The sequence below is a fragment of the Tachyglossus aculeatus genome, chromosome 21 (assembly GCF_015852505.1).
Source record: "Tachyglossus aculeatus isolate mTacAcu1 chromosome 21, mTacAcu1.pri, whole genome shotgun sequence".
NCBI classification, from domain to species: Eukaryota; Metazoa; Chordata; class Mammalia; order Monotremata; family Tachyglossidae; genus Tachyglossus; species Tachyglossus aculeatus.
In genome coordinates this window covers 67,190,137-67,208,204 of record NC_052086.1, presented here as the reverse complement: position 1 = coordinate 67,208,204, position 18,068 = coordinate 67,190,137, and the positions used below count along the sequence as shown (strand labels likewise).

Below are 18,068 nucleotides of genomic sequence, written 5' to 3'. Positions count from 1 at the left end.
GAAAGGGAGTAATTTAGAGTTCAACAGCTGGGATTCCGTTTCTTCTGGGTGATTGTTCCCCTTTCCCATTTGGTGCGTTGGGTGAAATATCGGGGCACGAACGAAATTTGGGTCCTCGCCTCACTGCCCAAACATTAACCAAGCTTTACCAAGGAGAAAGAGTTAGGCAAATCAAGCAACTGTAACTCCTGAATCTAAGTACTAGACATCTGCGCAAGTGGGCAATAAAGAACGGAACTGTATTTTCCCTCTCCCTATAGGGCCAGCCGGCGCAACTCAAGAAACACTCCAGAGAATGTTCATCTCCAGAAGAATAGAGGCTGAAGGAAAATCAGATGATGGTTGGGTTTGGAGAAAACAAATCCAGCTACTGGTTAAGATGAAACTGTTCTGGACCCAAGGCTCAGTCTGGAGCCTCTGGTCCAGGATTTTGGAGGGCAAGAAAAGAAAATTTGGTGGGGAGAAGGAGGGATTTTTCCTGGTGCCAAATTCTTGAAAAACTTAGCCTCATGTAAAGCAGCCTCTCCTCCTCAAAGGACAACGTTGGCTCTCCCTCCTTAGGTCTTCAAGGCCCAAGGGGTGAGGAGGGAGAGAGTAGCTTCAGGCCAAACTCTCCTATTTGATCCATCATCTCCCATCCTGGCTACTCTGGTCTTTGTGGTGGGGTCGGGGAGAGCCGGGGGCGGGAAGGGGGGAAAACCCCAAAGAAACTGTGCAGGGGCAAAGAAGAGGTTCTCTTCTTGCAGAATCTGTTGAAAAGCACGGTCCCTCTGTCCTAGAAATCTCCCCAGTTGGTCTTTATGGCCGCACTTCTGGACCCAGAGATTAGCCTGACAGACCATCTGGGATATCTCTCTCGTGAGCCTTCTGGTTTTCAGAGAGGGTAGACCTGCTCCATTTTGACCATGAAGGCTCATTTTCCATGTGAATCAATTGTCCAGTTTGACAGGGAAATACCTTTCAAAATTCTACAGTGTTTCATCAGGATGACAGTTTCTAACCCGTATGACGAAAGCACATCGGAGAGAACTCCTTGACCTTCTCTAGATCCTGGTTGACCAACTCCATGGTCAATGGAATGTTATTTTTCTCACATTCAAGTGATATGAAACAACTTAAGAGATTTACTCAATCCATCCCACCAGCCTTTTAAAAGTCAATAAAATAGCTAAATAAAATCAAAATAAATGCAAAGCGCAACTCCCGGCAGGAGAATAAAATACAATAAAATAGTTTAAAATTAAAGTAAATATTAAAATCACTGACATATAAAATAATTGACATATAAATACGCAGCACACTCATTCCATTGAACGTAGACGTCTGGGATATCCTCGGATTTACCGAAAAAAAGAAAAAAATTCCACGCATTCGAAGTCCCCAAACGGCAAGGTGTATCTCTCTGCCTTTTCTAACGTGATTAGGTAAATGGCTTTATGAACTCATACTGACTGTAACACTATAGACCGCCCCAAAACGTCAAGGGACAATTAATTCAGTGCAATTTCCAAACAGCTTGACTTCATATGCTTGGTTTAAGAATGTCTGACACGTTGAGTGTTTTGTTCTCAACGTTTTGAGTCAGTACAGATTCGGGAGCTGCTATTCTGGACTGGATCTTGCCTGGATGAGGTAGGCCCCGGTAGGAGCAGAGGTAAGTGCCGTCCGGAAGATAGAAAAATATATCAGTCCGTCCCCGTGAAGGGTGGGTGGAAAGGCCATCCTTCCTCTTGGTGGCTCTGGGAGCTGGCAAGTGTTGCCTCAGTGAATGTCGGCGTCTTTACCCGCTTTTCCGCTTCAGAATCTGCCGGTAGGATATTTGTTCCCCACACACAGGGAGGAGAGGATCAGTGTTCCTAGATGCGGGGGAAACGCCGAGGTGAAGGTGCCGCGGACCAAGAAGGGCAATTCACGGGATCGTGGCCGCCGTCGGGGGCATGGCCGCCGTCCCAGCTGCCCCTCATTGCAGGGCGGTGGGGGGAAGCAGGGACAGCCCGGTGAGAGGGTCCCGGGGGAAGAGGGAGGTGACGGACCGGGCCTGAGGAGGTGGGACAGAAGGTGGAAGCCCACTGCGGCACTGCCACTAGGTGCCCCCTGATCTCCTCAGTGGGCGACACACTGCAGGGGGGACAGTGGCAGTGCAGGGGAGGGTGGGGCAGGGAGGAGGGTGTTGCTGCGGACCCCTTCTCTATCATTTCCCCTCTTCACATCCCCTCCCTTTTCCCCGACCACTTCCCTTTCTCCTCCTTCCCTTTCTCCCCTAAAATAAAAATAAAAAAGGGTTGTTTCCACAGCATCCCAGCATTCAAGGACCACAGCCTTTTGGAGGACCCCCTGAGCCGCCTCTATCCTCTTCCTGGGCTCCCAGCGGCCCGAAGAACTCCGGACTGCATCCTGAGGACCCCAGCCCTCCAGCCCAGCCAGCCCTGCACTTCCTCCTGGACTCTGCACCGCCCGTCTTGGGAAAACGATCCTGAAGCATGCCGGACTGCACCCTGAGGACCCCAGCCCTCCAGCCCAGCCAGCTGTAACTTCCCCCTGGACTCTCAACCGCCCTCCCTGGGGAAACAATCCTGAGGCACTCCTGACTGCTCCCGAAGGACTCCAGCCCTCCATCCCAGCCTGCTCTAACTTCCCCCTGGACTCTCAACTGCCTGTCTACCGAAGGGAAACAACCCTGAAGCACTCTTGACTGCACCCTATCCCCACTTCTCCCAGACCCAAGGCTCAGGATGTCTTCTTGGGCCTGGGGTTGTCCCCCCCCCCCCCCCCCCCCCCCCCCCCCCCCCGACTAGATCCACCCCTAAGCCCCTTCCAGATATTCCCAGAAAACCTGTTCTTCCCCAAAACACTATGTTAGTGAATAAAACATGTTAAACTCCCATCTCACACCTGATCGTCTTCCTTGGTTTGTGGATTTGGTCTCTGTATGGTTCAAAGAGATAGTGTCTGCACAGGTAAAGACGACAGAGGCTTCAGGGCTACTGACTAAAACTCCTCTTTGCACAAAGGAAATTGAAGGCAGCAGCCCTTCCTGAGGGCTTTCGAGGAAACTGATGTTTGGGAACTCCTGAGCCAGCCAAAATGGTGACAGTTTTGTGAGGAAAGTGGAAGGACACTATGGCACTAGATGCCCCTTCTTCCGTAGAAATTAGTTTTTCTTTTCTCTGCCAACTTCCAGGAGAGCTGGTAAGCATCACAATAATAATGATGCTGGTATTTGTTAAGCGCTTACTTGGTGCGAAGCCCCGTTGTAAGCCCTGGGGTAGATAAAAAGGTTATGAGGTTGTCCCCCGTGAGACTCATAGTCTTAATCCCCATTTTACAGATGAGGTAACTGAGGTCCAAAAAAGTGGAGGGACTCGGCCATAGTCACCCAGCAGTCAAGTGTCGGGAATCTGGAACTCGAACCCACGACCGCTGACTCCCAATCCCGTGCCCTTTCCAGTGAGCCAGGCCGCTTCTCTTATAATCGTAATAATGGTATTTGTTGGGCGCTTTTGTGCCAAGCCCTCTATGAAGCCCTTGAATAGATAGAAGGTGATCAAGTTGTCCCCTATGGGGCTCATAGTCTTCATGTGCATTTTACAGATGAGGTAACTGAGGCCCAGAGAAGTTAAGTGACTAGCCCGAAGTCACACAGCGGACAAGTGTGGGATTTTGGAATTGGAATCCACGATGTCTGACTCCCAATCCCGTGCTCTTTCCACTAAGCCAGGCTGCTTCTCTTAGAATCATAACGGTGGTACCCTTTAAGCGCTCACCAGGTGCGAAGCCCTGTTCTATGCACTGGGGTAGATAGGAGCTTATCTGGTTATCCCACTTGGGGTTTGCAGTCCTATTGCCCAATTTACAGAAGTGTTGACTGAGGAGGAGCCCAGAGGAGTCGAGTTGTTTGCCCAAGGTCCCACAGCAGTCGAGTGTCGGAGTTGGGATTCGAACCCACGACCTCTGGCTCCCAAACCCGTGCCCTTTCCACTATGCCATGCTGCTTCGTGGCCCCGGGTAGAGTTCACAGTGTGGACGACTCCCTTGGTTTAATGGCCCGTGGGAGTGTGGTGGATAGGGCACTGGCCTGGGAGTCCGAGGGTCATGGGGTGTAAAGCCGGCTCTGCCGCTTGTCCGCTGTGGGACCTTGGTCAAGTCCCTTCACTTCTCTGGGCCTCAGTCACCTCATCTGTCAAATGGGGATTGAGACCGTGAGCCCCGCAGGGGACAAGGACCGTGTGTCTGACCCGATTTCCTTGCATCCACCCCAGCGCTCAGTACGGTGCCTGGCCCATAGCCAGCACTTGACAGATACCACGGTGATTATCATGATTACTCGGATTATTATTAATTATTAAGTAGCCACGCTGCTACTTAGCAATGAGCTTAGAGGTGACAAATCCAGTTGCCGAGGTGACACCGAAGGGAAAGGAATGGGGAAAGGAGACCATAGGGACAGGGCAGGAAATGAAGCCCTTTTCATTCATGGTTTGGGTGGGGGGGAGTTTGTTGGGGTTTTTTTAAGTATGTTCATTGGTTTGATGAAAGTAGCACGGCTCAGTGGAAAGAGCCCGGGCTTGGGAGTCAGAGGTCATGGGTTCTAATCCCTGCTCCACTACTTGTCAGCTGTGTGAATTTGGGTAATCACAACTTCTGTGGGCCTCAGTTCTCTCATCTGTATAATGGGGGGTTAAGACTATGAGCCCCCATGTGGGACAAGCTGATTAGGTTGTATTCCCCCAGTGTATAGAACAGTGCTTTGCACATACTAAGCACTTAACAAATGCCATCATTGTTATTAAAGTATTCATGACAGACATCTCCATAACTGTGTTGGGTGGCATACGGATTTGATGAACAGGGTTCAGCATCTGCAATAGATGAGCCATTTTCAGGGGCTATTTGGCTATCTTGGACTGGAATGCCCTCCCTGCACACAACTGCCAAGCTAGCTCTCTTCCTCCCTTCAAAGCCCTACTGAGAGCTCACCTCCTCCAGGAGGCCTTCCTAGACTGAGCCCCTTTTTTCCTCTCCTCCTCCCCATCCCCCCGGCCCTACCTCCTTCGCCTCCACACAGCACTTGTGTGTGTGTATATATATATGTATATATATATATTTGTATCTGGACAGATTTATTACTCGATTTATTTTACTTGTACATATTTTACTATTCTATTGATTTTGTTAATGATGTGCAAAGAGCTTTAATTCTATTTGTTCTGACGATTTGGACACCTGTCTACATGTTCTCCTTTGTTATCTGTCTCCCCCTTCTAGACTGTGAGCCCGTTGTGGGGTAGGGACTGTCGCTCTATGTTGCCGAGTTGAACTTCCCAAGCGCTTAGTACAGTGCTCTGCGCTCGGTAGGCATTCAATAAATACGATTGAATGAATGAATGGATCTAAAGGCAGAATTCATGGGGTTGAACAGAAGAGGCAGGAAATGAGCGGGTTTTTTTCCAGTTGGAGTCCTCTGTGGGGAAGGGGAATACACGAGGCTGAGGGGCAGCGTGGACTCCGCCCACTGGGTCACTCCGGGGCCGCCCTGACCTCCCGGTGACTCCTTGGGTCAGTCGGGCACCGCCCTGACCTCCAGGTGACTCCTTGGGTCACTCGGGCACCTCCCTGACCTCCCGGTGACTCCTTGGGTCAGTCGGGCACCGCCCTGACCTCCCGGTGACTCCTTGGGTCACTCGGGCACCGACCTCGTGTGTTCCTGCCCCAGTGGGTCACTGAGCCAACGACTAGCCACCGCCTATTGCAATAGACTTTTCCACCATTTGGAATCGGTGGCTGTGCAGGCCGTTGAGAGAATCTGAGGCGTTTTGAGGTGAGAAGCAGCGTGGCTCAGTGGAAAGAGCAGGGGCTTTAGAGGCAGAGGTCTCGGGATCGAATTCCCCCTCTGCCAAGTGTCAGCTGTGGGACTTTGGGCAAGTCACTGAACTTGTCTGGACCTGTTACCTCATGTGTAAAACGGGGACTAAGAATGGGAGCCCCACGGGAGATACCCTATCACCTTCTATTCTCCCCAGCGCTTAGAGCAGTGTTTTATATATAGTAAGCGCCTACAAAATGCCATCATTATTATTAGAGGTTCCCCCAACGGGCTCCAAATTGCGTCTATTGCTATAGAAAAATCCACCATTTCGAATTGGTGGCCATGGCGGCCGTTTAGAAAAGCTGAGGCGATTTGAGGTGGTTTTTTTTCTTTTTTTCTTTCTTCCCGCCGCCCGCCCTAGAAGTGGGTGAAGAAGGCCAGGAGGAGGAGCTCGGCTCCTGTCAGTCAGAGGCGGAGCGCGGGCAATCGTTGGCTCCGCCCCCCGTTCGCCTCAGGCCCAGACTGAAAAGAGGCCGGGAGGGGGGCGGAGCTTCTCAGTGTGGAGCGGGCAGAGCTCGGAGTCGGTGGGCGAGGTGGGTGGTGAGGACCCCTGAGGGGACCCTAGGAGACGGGAGGGGTCTGAGGGGAGGGGAGGGAAAGCCAAGCCAAGCCTCGCCTCTGCCTCACTCTGCTTCACGCAAACCGTCTCCTCCTTTAATTTCTCTCCCTGAGGTCTTCAAGGCCTGACAAGAGAATGTTGAAGGGTAAAAATGCAGAAATCTGCTTCATGCAAGACCATGTCCTTGTTTGATTTCTCTTCCTAAGGTCTTCAAGACCTAAAAAGAGAATATCTGAGATAGAACAGGAGAAATTTGCTTCATGGAAGCCACCTTCCACTTTCATTTCTCTACCCAAGGTCTTCAAGACCTACAAAAAGAATATTTGTGTCCAAAGTGGACAGGTTTTCTTCACACAAACCATCTCCTGCTTTTGTTTCTCTGCCTGAGGGCCGGAAAGAGTGATATATAGGGTTAAAACAGGGAAAGTTTCCTTCTTAGGAAACCTCACCTCATCAGCACTTAGAACAGTGATTTGCACATAGCGCTTAATAAATGCCATTATTATTATTATTATCTTTCTACCTAAGGTCTTCAAGACTTGAAGAACAAATATATGAATTGGAAAAGGAGAAATCTGCTTCATGCAGAAACATGTCCTGTGCATTAGTCCACTGGAGGCCTTCAAGGCCTTTGAAAAGACAATGAGTCCAGAATATTGAGGGTGAAAAGGAGAAATTTGCTTCATGCAAAAAAAGCTGCCTTTCTCAACCTAAGGTCTCCAGGACCTGAAAAGGGAGTATTTGAGGGAAGAAAGGAGAACTTTGCCTCATGCAGAAACATCTCCTGTACCTGACTCCACTGGAGGCGTTCAAGGCTTCTGAAAACAGAAAGAATAGAGAATATTGATGATAAAAAGGAGAAATTTGCTTCATGCAAAAAAAAAAAGCTACATTTCTTTCTCTACCTAAGGCCTTCAGGGTCTGAAAAGAGAGTAGCTGAGGGGTGAAAGAAGTTTGTTTCACGCAGAAACATCTCCTGTTCCTGACTCCACTTGAGGCCTTCAAGGCCTTGCATTAGAGTCCCCCCAACAGGCTCCAAATTGCGTCTATTGCTATAGAAAAATCCACCATTTCGAATTGGTGGCCATGGCGGCCATTTAGAAAAGCTGAGGCGATTTGAGGTGGGTTTTTTTCTTTCTTTCTTTCGTCCCCCCGCCCGCCCGCCCTAGAAGTGGGTGAAGAAGGCCAGGAGGAGGAGCTCGGCTCCTGTCAGTTAGAGGCGGAGCGCGGGCAATCGTTGGCTCCGCCCCCGGTTCTCCTCAGGCCCAGACTGGAAAGAGGCCGGGAGGGGGGCGGAGCAAGGAGGTGGAGGTGGCTGGTGAGGACCCGTGAGGGGACCCGAGGAGACGGGACGGACCTGAGGGGAGGGGAGGGAAAGCCAAGCCGCTGCCTCACTCCGAGTTAGTCTGAGGGAGGGGACCGGAGGTTCGGGAAGGCCAGGGGAAAAAAGCAAGAAAAATGAGCCCTCAGGGCGACTCCCTGTGCCCTCCCCTTGCCCGGCAGTTTTCCTCCTTTGGCTTTTCCGGGATTCGAAGTGCCTTCCAGGAATTCTGCGGCTCTCAAACGGTATTCTAAATCACTCCCTCACGGTGCCCCCCTCTACGCTTTGCGGGGCGGGCGGGGGGGGGGGGGCGTCAAGCGCTCAGTACAGTGCTCTGCACACAGTAAGCGCTCCATAAATACGATTGAATGAATGCATGAAACGGGCGAATAACCTTCCCGGCAGGGACCCAGTGACGCGACTGCCCGACCCGGTTTGAGGGGAAAAAGGGGATGTAGCAACAGAAAGTTCTTCATGCATAAAGCATTATGGTATTTGTTAGGCGCTCACTATGTGCGGAGCCCTGTTCTAAGGAAGCAAGCCTTCGCTTTTGCGGGAGGGATGAAGCTGCGGTAGGAGCGGCTCTGCAGTGACGCCCAGCGGCGGAGTTTGTTTCCCCAAGCGGTTTATTCCAAATGTTAATTCCAACTCCTCGGCTGGTTCAGTCGTTCAGCTCTATCCTGTAAAGGATCCGTTTCAGAGAGCGCTGGGCCAGAGGACAGGATGAGGGCTCAAGTCAGGCTGAGGCCCCCGGGTCTGTCTGAGAAGAGAAGGGGCGGGGACAGTCTCTAAAAGAAAGCAATGATTGCCTCAACTCCTGACCCGCAAGGAAGCTTTTCTTCGCGTACTAGCCAGATCCTCCTGTGGAAAAAAAAACGTGTATTTCCAGCCCCAATGAATTTCGCCACAGCCCAGGAATGGGAAATGCAGGTTGGCCAAACTGCACTTTAGTGTCAATCTCCTTTCTTCGTATCTGCTTAGAAGGCAAATCAAATGTCTTATTGAATGCTGGCCCGCTCAACAGCCGCCCCCCCCCCCCGGCCCCAAACGCCCCCCCCCACATCAGTTAATGGCTCTCACTCTCCCCTGACTACTGGTATTGGGATCCTTATCCCTGTGAGGTTTCGATCAGTAGAGAGAAAGGAAGAGAGAGAAGAAATGACTTCCATGGCTTGGAGCCATGTGAATTAACATGGCTTTGGCAAAGGAATTTCTGCTGTCCCCTAGGAAAGCCATGTTGCCTCTCTGTGTTCCAACCAAGGTTTGGCCTTCCTTCAGAAACTGGCAGTGCCCCCTCCAGCCGAGGCTCCAGGAGATGAGGAGAAGCACCGGAGCAGGAAGGAGGAATCTTGACTGTCCTGACCACCCCGGCACCCACCAAAGCCGAACCTGAACCGAGCCGGCCAAGGAGCTCAAGGCGGCCACCGTGACCAGGAGAAAGGTAGGAGAAACTCGTTGTTTTGGAGGGGAATGAGTGTATCTGGGCTCTTGGGGAGACAGAAGGCACGTTATGGGTGGGAGGGAGGGACTGTCTACCTATGTATCCGGGAAATTGGATTGACTAATCAAACTTGTAGATTTCTTTTTTCCTGGGAGAGGAAATTACAAAAGACCTGTATTATCCTTAATAAGGAATCCCCAAGACAGACTGGAAACCACTGGGTCACTTTTCATCCCCTGGCGTAAACAAGGAGTTGCCTTGTAGATCCCTCCTGGAGGGACTCTGTACCGAGAGCTGCACCAGCGAGGGAGAGGACGAGGGAGAAGTGATCGGGGGTCAAGCCGACAAGTGGAGACCGGGACGCCCTGAGAGAAGATGGGAGTTGACCTGACCATCGGGAAAAAATAAGTATCTAATCGTAGACTGACCAAAAAACACTTGGAAATGGTCATTTACTGCTCGTGTCAAATGATTCAAACTCTGATAGGTCTCCATTTCTCTCTTCTCTCTCTCTCTCTCTCACACACACCCTCTTTCCCTCTCTCTCTCTCTCTCTCTCTCTCTCTCTCTCTCTCTCTCTCTCTCTCTCACCCTCTTTCCCTCCCTCTCTCTCTCTCAAGATGAAAAAGATATTTGGGCTTTTCCTTACAGAATATTTCCCCAAACCGTTTTCAGGCGAAAGAACTCCGGTTAGGATGTTGCTTTTCCTCCTTTACATACAGTCAGGGGAGAGAGACGGCAGGGTCGGGGAGCCATCCGTTAGGAAGCAATAATAAGGAAAATGAAAGAGAAATTAAATACCTAGTACTGTGAGGCTATTTTAAAGGAGATGAAAAAGCTGACCCTTACAGTAAGTTTCCAAGGGAAATTTACCACAGGTCTCCTTAAAAAGAATGACTAAAAAGTCTTCAGACAAGGTTCCCTGGTTTAGGACAGTTCACTCGCCTGACTGTCGGGATTGGGTTAATATTCCATGTTGAGGTTTGGATTCGTCAAAGAAGAGAGAGTAAAGAAAAGTCTTGCAAATCCTCTAAAGGTGTGATTCTGAAGTTGATCTGGACAAGGAATCCCCCTGTACTTCCTGGAAACGGTGGTCTAGACTGCTCTAACCCAGGTGGATCTTTTTCAGAGACTTCACCTGCCGACTTCTGGGAGCGCCCCATCCAGCAAGCATCCACACAGCTGCGGAGCTGCGGTCTCAGACGTCAACGGAAGCCGACCCACGGGAGCGTGAGGAGGGCCAGATGAATAGATGCTGGCAGCAGCAGCAGCAGCAGTAGGGGTCTGTGAAACCAGGAGGGAAGGGTTTGGGGGTGGGATGAGTGAGCTAGAGAGCCCTCTCCAGGCCCGCCAAAAGGAAGAGTAATCTTGTCAGAAGTGGGGGGGCGAGGCTCTCACAATCCCATGCCGCAGGTTGGATTCCTTGCCTGAGTAACCACTTTTAATCTCCGGGCACGGCGATCCGTACAAATGTGAAAGGCCGGAGAGCCGTGCACGGCCCACACACTCAGGGCTGTGAGGGAGCCATGCAATCGTCCTTAGGGATATTTTGACAAAGGATGCCAGGCTCATTGTGGGCCGCTCTACCTTTGCAGATAACACTAAAGAAGGGATTTTTTTTCTCCACCTCAGGACGGCAGGCTGAATTCCAAACCTCCAGTTGGCTCGGCTTCTCCCAGACTATCGGAGGAATGAAGGCTGCAGTGAGAGAAGACCTTCGCTCCGGATCATGCGGCAAGAGATGGACCAAGGTAAAACCCTTTTAGGCTCAGAACTAATGTAGTGCTCTAACCTAGGGCATTAGGGCCAGGAAGGAGGAGGAAAAAGAGAAAGAGTTTTCTTGATGCCCACAATCTCCTGTTTTTATATACCTACCTACCTAAAGCCTTCAAAAGACTCTTTGGGGTGAAAAGGGAGAAGTTTTCTGCACGCCAAACTTCTCCAGATTTTATTTCCCTCCCGAAGGTCTTCAAGGCCTTCAAAAGACTCTTTGGGGTGGAAAGAGGGATGAAACGCTGGTATGAGCGACTCTAAAATGACGCCCAGCGGGTATAGTTTATTTCCCCAAGCGGTTGGTTCCAAATGTTAATTCCAACCCCTCGGTTGGGTCAGTCGTTCAGCTCTATCCTGAAAGGATCCGTTTCAGAGAGCGCTGGGCCAGTGGAGAGGATGAGGGCTCAAGTCAGGCTGAGGCCCCTGGGTCTTTCTTAGAAGAGAATGGGAGGGGTCAATCTCTAAAAGAAAGCAATGATTGCCACAACTCCTGACCTGTGAGGAAGTTTTTCTTCACGTACTAGCCAGATCCTCCTGTGGAAAAAAAGTGTATTTCCAGCCCCAATGAATTTTGCCACATCCCAGGAATGGGAAATGCAAGTTGGCAAAACTGAACGTTACTGTCAATTTCGTTACTTCGTATCTCCTTAGAAGGCAAATCAAATGTCTTATTCAATGCCGGCCCTCTCAACCACCACCCTACCCGCCCCAAACGCCCCACCCTCATCATTTAATGGCTCTCACTGTTTCCTATCTACTGGTATTGGGATCCTTATCCCTCTGAGGTTTCGATCAGTAGAGAAAAAGGAAGAGAGAGAGAGAGAATACAAGACATCCATGTCATGCAGCCATGTGAATTAACATGGCTTTGGCAAAGGAATTTATTTCTGCTGTTCCCTAGGAAAGCCCCATTGTCGCTCGGTGTTCCAACCAAGGTTCAGCGTCCCTCCAGAAACCGGCAGTGCCTCCTCCAGCTGAGGGTCCAGGAGATGAGGAAAAGCACCAGAGCAGCAAGGAAGAGGCTTGACTGTCCCAACTCCCCCGGCGCCCACCGAAGCCGAACCTGAACCGAGCCGGCCAGGGAGATCAGGGCGGCCGCCGTGACCAGCAGAATGGTAGGAGAAACTCATCGTTTTGGAGGGAAATGGGTGTATCCGGGCTCTTGGGGAGACAGAAGGCATGTTATGGGAGGGAGGGAGGGACTGTCCACCTGTGTATCTGGGAAGTTTGATTGACTAATCAAGCTTGTAGATTTCTTTTTTCCTGGGAGAGGAAATTTCAAAAGAATTTTATTAGGAATCCCCAAGACAGGCTGGAATCCACTGGGTCACTTTTCATCCCCTGGCGTAAACATGGAGTTGCCTTGTAGATCCCTCCTGGAGGGATTCTGTTCCGAGAGCTGCACCAGCGAGGGAGAAGTGATCGGGGGTCAAGCCGACAAGTGGAGACCGGGACGCCCTTAGAGAAGATGGGAGTTGACCTGTCCATCGGGAAAGAATAAGTATCTAATCGTAGACTAACCAAAAAAACACTTGGAAATGGTCATTTACTGCTCGTGTCAGATGATTCGAACTCTGATAGGTCTCCATTTCTCTCCTCTCTCTCTCTCTCTCTCTCTCTCTCTCTCTCTCTCTCTCTCTCTCTCTCTCTCTCTCTCTCCCTCTCTCCCCCTCTCCCCCCCCCTCTCCCTCTCTCTCTCCCTCTTTCTCTCTCTCTCTCTAATTTTTCTATTCACGATGAAAAAGATATTTGGATTTTTCCTCACAGAATATTTTCCCAAACCATTTTCAGGCGAAAGAACTCCGGTTAGGATGTTGCTTTTCCTCCTTTACATACAGTCAGGGGAGAGAGACGGCAGGGTCGGGGAGCCATTCGTTAGGAAGAAATAATAAGGAAAATGAAAAAGAAATTAAATACCTAGTACTATGAGGCTATTTAAAAGGAGATGAAAAAGCTGACCCTTATAGTAAGTTTCGAAGGGAAATTTACCACAGGTCTCCTTAAAAAGAATGAATAAAAAGTCTTCAGACAAGGTTCCCCGGTGTAGGACAGTTCACTCGCCTGACTGTCGGGATTGGGTTAATATTCCATGTTGAGGTTTGGATTCATCAAAGAAGAGAGAGCAAAGAAAATTCTTGCAAATCCTCTAAAGGTGTGATTCTGAAGGTGATCTGGACAGGGAATCCCCCTGTACTTCCTGGAAACGGTGGTCTAGACTGTGCTCTAACCCAGGTGGATCTTTTTCAGAGACTGCATCTGCCGACTTCTGGGAGCGCCCCATCTAGCAAGCATCCACACAGCTGCGGAGCTGCGGTCTCAGATGTCAGCGGAAGCCTACGCACAGGAGGGTGAGGAGGGCCAGATGAATAGATGCTGGCAGCAGCAGCAGTAGGGGTCTGTGAAACCAGGAGGGAAGGGTTTGGGGGTGGGATGAATGAGCTACAGAGCCCTCTCCAGGCCCGCCAAAAGGTTGGAATCCTTCCCTGAGTAACCACGTTTTATCTCCGGGCATGCCGATCCGTACAAATGTGAAAGGCCGGAGAGCCGTGCACGGCCCACACGCTCAGGGCTGTGAGGGAGCCACGCAATCGTCTTTAGGAATATTTTGACAAAGGATGCCAGGCTCATTGTGGGTTGCTCTACCTCTGCAGATAACGCTAATGAAGGGATTTTCTTTCTCCACCCCAGGAGGGCAGGCTGAATTCCAAACCTCCAGTTGGCTCGGCTTCTCCCAGACTATTGGAGGAATGAAGGCTGCAGTGAGAGAAGACCTTCGCTCCGGATCTTGCGGCAAGAGATGGACCAAGGTAAAAAACCCTTTTAGGCTCAGAACTAATGTAGTGCTCTACCCTAGGGCTTTAGGGTCAGGAAGGAGGAGGAAAAAGAGAAAGAGTTTTCTTGATGCCCACAATCTCCTGTTTTTATATACCTACCTACCTAAGGCCTTCAGAAGACTCTTTGGGGTGAAAAGGCAGAAGTTTCCTTCACGCAAAACTTCTCCAGATTTTATTTCCCTCCCGAAGATCTTCATGGCCTTCAAAAGACTCTCTGGGGTGAAAAGAGGCATGAACAGCCGGTATGAGTGACTCTGAAATGATGCCCAGCGGGTGTAGTTTGTTTCCCCAAGCGAGAGGGGTCAGTCTCTAAAAGAAAGCAACGATTGCCACAACTCCTGACCCGCGAGGAAGTTTTTCTTCACGTACAAGCCAGATCCTCCTGTGGGAAAAAAAGTGTATTTCCAGCCCCAGTGAATTTCGCCACACCCCAGCAATGGGAAATGCAAGTTGGCAAAACTGAACTTTACTGTCAATCTCCTTACTTCGTATCTACTTAGAAGGCAAATCAAATATCTTACTCAATGCCAGCCCTCTCAGCCACCACCCCAAATGCCCCACCCTCATCATTTAATGGCTCTCACTCTCTCCTGACTACTGGTATTGGGATCCTTATCCCTGTGAGGTTTTGATCAGTTGAGAAATAGGAAGAAAGAGAGAGAGAATAAAAGACTTCCGTGTCATGCAGCCATGTGAATTAACATGGCTTTTGCAAAGGAATTGATTTCTGCTGTTCCCTATGAAAGCCCAGTTGTCGCTCTGTGTTCCAACCAAGGTTCGGCCTCCCTTCAGAAATTGGCAGTGCCCCCTCCAGCCGAGGGTCCAGGAGATGAGGAGAAGCACCAGAGCAGCAAGGAGGAGGCTTGACTGTCCCGACCACCCCGGCACCCACCAAAGCGGAACCTGAACCGAGCCAGCCAGGGAGATCAGGATGGCCGCCGTGACTAGCAGAATGGTAGGAGAAACTCATCGTTTTGGTGGGAAATGAGTGTATCCGGGCTCTTGGGGAGACACAAGGCACGTTATGGGCGGGAGGGAGGGACTGTCCACCTGTGTGTCCGGGAAGTTGGATTGACTGATCAAACTTGTAGATTTCCTTTTTCCTGGGAGAGGAAATTACGAAAGAATTTTATTATCCTTAATAAGGAATCCCAAGACAGGGCAGAATCCACCGGGTCATTTCTCATCCCCTGGCGTAAACATGGAGTTGCCTTGTAGATCCCTCCTGGAGGGACTCTGTATTGACAGCTACACCAACGAGGGAGAGTACGAGGAAGACGTGATCGGGGGTCAAGCTGACAAGTGGAGACCGGGACACCCTGAGAGAAGATGAGAGTTGACCTGTCCATCGGGAAAAAATAAGTATCTAATCGTAGACTAACCAAGACACACTTGGAAACGGTCATTTACTGCTCGTGTCAAATGATTCGAACTCTGTTAGGTCTCCGTCTCTCTCTCTCCCCCTCTCTCTCCCTCTCTCTCTCTCTCTCTCTCATTTTTCTATTCAAGATGAAAAAGATATTTGGACTTTTCCTCAGAGAATATTTACCTGTTCCATTTTCAGGCGAAAGAACTCCGGTTAGGATGTTGCTTTTCCTCCTTAAAATTCAGTCGGGAGAGAGACGGCAGGGTCAGGGAGCCTTTTGTTAGGAAGAAATAATAAGGAAAATGAAAGAGAGATTAAATACCTAGTATTGTGAGGCTATTTACAAGGAGATGAAGAAACTGACCCTCACTGTAAATTTCCAAGGGAAATTTACCACAGGTATCCTAAAAAAGAATGAATAAAAAGTCTTGAAACAAGGCTCCCCGGTTTAGGACAGTTCACTCGCCTGACTATCGGGATTGGGTTAATATTCCATGTTGAGGTTTGGATTTGTCAAAGAAGAGAGAGCAAAGGAAATTCTTGCAGATACTCTAAAGGTGTGATTCCGAAGGTGATCTGGACAAGGAATCCCCCTGTACTTCCTGGAAACAATGGTCTAGACTGCTCTAACCCAGGTGGATCTTTTTCAGAGACTTCATCTGCCGACTTCTGGGAGCGCCCCGTCCGGCAAGCATCCCCACAGCTGGGGAGCTGCGGTCTCAGACGTCAGTGGAAGCCGACCCACAGGAGGGTGAGCACGGCCAGATGAATAGATGCTGGCAGCAGCAGCAGCAGCAGGGGTCTGTGAAACCAGGAGGGAAGGGTTTCGGGGTGGGATGAGTGAGCTAGAGAGCCCTCTCCAGCCCCGCCAAAGGGAAGAGTTATCTTGTCAGAAGCTGGGGGCAATGCTCTCACAATCCCATGCCACAGGTCAGAATCCTTGCCTGAGTAACCACGTGTTTATCTCCGGGCACGCCGATCTGTACAAATGTGAAAGGCCAGGGAGTCGTGCACGCCCCACCCACTCAGGGCAGTGAAGGAGCCACGCAATCATCTTTAGGGATATTTTGACAAAGGATGCCAGGCTCATTGTGGGTTGCTCTATCTCTGCAGATAACACTAATTTAGGGATTTTCTTTCTCCACTCCAGGATGGCAGGCTGAATTCCAAACCACCAGTTGTCTCGACTTCTCCCAGACTATTGGAGGAATGAAGACTGCAGTGAGAGAAGACCTTCGCTCCAGATCATGCGGCAAGAGATGGATAAAGGGAAAACCCTTTTAGGCTCAAAACTAATGTAGTGCTCTACCCTAGGGCTTTAGAGCCAGGAAGGAAGAGGAAAAAGAGAAAGAGTTTTCTTGATGCCCACAATCTCCTGTTTTTATATACCTACCTACATAAGACCATCAAAAGACTCTCTGGGGTGAAAAGGGAGGAATTTCCTTCACTCAAAAATTCTCCAGATTTCATTTCCCTCCTGAAGGTCTTCAAGGCCTTCTAAAGATTCTTTGGGGTGAAAAGGGAGAACTTTGCTTCATGCAAATGTTCCCCAGATTTCATTTCCCCACCAGAGGTCTTCAAGGCCTTCAGAAGACTATTTGGAGTCAAAAGGGAAATATTTGCTTCACACAAATATTCCCCAGATTTCATTCCCCCACCAAAGGTCTTCAAGGCCTTCAGCTGACTCTCTGGGATGAAAAGGGAGAGATTTGCTTCATGTAAAACTTCCCCAGATTTCATTTCCCTACTGAAGGTCTTCAAGGCCTTCAGAAGACTCTTTGGGATGAAAAGGGAGAAATTTGCTTCATGCAAAAATTCCCCAGATTTGATTTCCCTACCGAAGGTATTTAAGGCCTTCCCAAGACTCTTTGGTGTGAAAAGGGAGAAATTTGGTTCATGCAAAGATTTCCCAGATTGCATTTCCATCCCGAAGGTCTTCAAGGCCTTCACAAGACTCTTTGGGGTGAAAAGGGAGAAATTTGCTTCATGCAGAGATTCCCCAGATTTCATTTCCCTACAGAAGGCCTTCAAGGCATTCACAAGACTCTTTGGGAGGAAAAGGGAGAAATTTGCTTCATGCAAAAATTCCCCAGATTTGATTTCCCTACCGAAGGTCTTTAAGGCCTTCACAAGACTCTGGGAGGAAAAGGGAGAAATTTGCTTCATGAAAAGATTCCCCAGATTTCATTTCCCTATTGAAGGTCTTCAAAGCCTTCACAAGACTATTTGGGGTGAAAAGGGAGAAATTTGCTTCATGCAAAACTTCCCCAGATTTCATTTCCCTACTGAAGGTCTTCAAAGCCTTCACAAGACTCTTAGGAGTGAAAAGGGAGAAATTTGCTTCATGCAAAACTTCCCCAGATTTTATTTCCCTACTGAAGGTCTTCAAGGCCTTCACAAGACTATTTGGGGTGAAAAGGGAGAAATTTGCTTCATGCAAAAGTTCCCCAGATTTTATTTCCCTACTGAAGGTCTTCAAGGCCTTCAAAAGAGTCTTTGGGGTGAAAAGGGAGAAATGTGCTTCATGCAAATGTTCCCCAGATTTCATTTTTCCACCGGAGGTCTTCAAGGCCTTCAGAAGACTATTTGGAGTGAAAAGGGAAAAATTTGCTTCACGCAAATATTCCCCAGATTTCATTTCCCCACCAAAGGTCTTCAAGGCGTTCAGCTGACTCTCTGGGATGAAAAGGGAGAAATTTGCTTCATGTAAAAATTCCCCAGATTTCATTTCCCTACTGAAGGTCTACAAGGCCTTCAGAAGACTCTTTGGGATGAAAAGGGAGAAATTTGCTTCATGCAAAAATTCCCCAGATTTGATTTCCCTACCGAAGGTCTTTAAGGCCTGCACAAAACTCTTTGGTGTGAAAAGGGAGAAATTTGCTTCATGCAAAGATTTTCCAGATTGCAT

The 18,068-nt window shown here is 49.5% G+C and overlaps 1 protein-coding gene and 1 long non-coding RNA gene across 3 annotated transcripts in view; one reads left to right on the top strand and one right to left on the bottom strand.

Annotated features, from left to right (window-relative positions):
• Window positions 1-18,068, bottom strand: part of PDZD9 (PDZ domain containing 9) — a 185,056-nt gene that overhangs the window by 128,261 nt on the left and 38,727 nt on the right. The window lies entirely within an intron of this gene.
• On the top strand, window positions 12,657-16,629 carry LOC119942488. The gene is made up of 5 exons (XR_005455370.1): window positions 12,657-13,308; window positions 13,649-13,767; window positions 14,570-14,749; window positions 15,043-15,911; window positions 16,311-16,629. It is a non-coding gene; the product is annotated as an uncharacterized LOC119942488 (long non-coding RNA).